The sequence below is a fragment of the Galeopterus variegatus genome, unplaced genomic scaffold (assembly GCF_000696425.1).
Source record: "Galeopterus variegatus unplaced genomic scaffold, G_variegatus-3.0.2 Scaffold17221, whole genome shotgun sequence".
Taxonomy (NCBI): Eukaryota; Metazoa; Chordata; class Mammalia; order Dermoptera; family Cynocephalidae; genus Galeopterus; species Galeopterus variegatus.
This window is the reverse complement of record NW_007743332.1, coordinates 10,101-11,373: the sequence shown is the minus strand read 5'-3', so window position 1 is coordinate 11,373 and position 1,273 is coordinate 10,101.

Below are 1,273 nucleotides of genomic sequence, written 5' to 3'. Positions count from 1 at the left end.
GAGAGGAAATAATAAATACGCAAAGAAATGTTCAATATTTTTAGTGATCAGAGAAATGCAAATTAAGACCACAATGAGATAACTCATTCAACCGGCAAAAATTTGAAAGTCTGACACTACCAAATGTTGGAGACGATAAAGTTCCAATGGATCCTGTTTACACTGCTGGTGCAACCACTTTGGAAATAGTTTGAAATTATCTCCTACAGTTGAACATTTTTAGTAACACTCCATCATCAGGAGAGTGGGTGTGAAAACTGAGGTACAATCACACTATGGAATATACAGCAGTCTAAATAATGCACAATAGAGAATTAATTTTAGCAATATAATTTCCAGTACATAAGGTGAGCCTCAAAAAGACTGCATATCTTTTTATAAAGTTAAAAACCTCTAAAATAAAACAATTCCCAATGAATATGGGATTCAGGATGACAGTTACCATAGGTCAGTGGAAGCAGGGAAAGGAGGGGTCCCATAAGATTAGATCCCAGTAATTGTTAAGTATCTAGTTTGTTTTGCGTGGTGGGTTCAGAGATACTTGCCACATTATTAAAAATAACTAACTAACTAACTAAATAAATAAATAAATAAAAGCCAGGCATGAACTAAGAATGAGAGTAAGTCATGAAACAAAGATATGTTTAATCCAATTTTGTGCACCTTAGATTTATAAAAAAGCCACCTCCCCCCACCACAAAAAAGAAATGCATTAGTTAAAAATCTTAGAAGTTTTTTTCCCTCTAAGATGGCTGCCTAGAGAGGTCTGGCGCTAGCCCCCTCCCCATAAAAAGAGATCAAAACAACAGACAAGTATATTTTGACTGGAACCAGAGGAAACAGCGCAGAGCACCAGGAGAGTGGGGAGATTCTTGTGAAACACAGAAGAAGGGAACGGCGCGTAGAGGGCAGAGCAGAGCAGGGCATCCAGCCTTAGCCCTGCTACAGGGACCCAACCAGAACCAGGCGGAGAGAAAGGAGGGTGGAAAAGACCCGGCTATTCCTACCACCACCACAAACGCCAGTGATCCCTGCCTTGGGGGAATCTCCCAGTCTTTTTGGGACCCACACCTGAGTTCACTCAGTACCCGCTCCCCCCCTAGCAGGCAAGCAGACCCACTGAGCCGGAAATCAACTAAAAAGTAGCGATTCCCCACATTCATCACCTGCCTTGCATGGCCTGTGGAAGCTAAACCTACAAATGCCTGCATGGTCTGCAACTAACCCAGCGGCAGCCCTGCCTCCCACTGGGACCCTCCACAGACAAGCACAG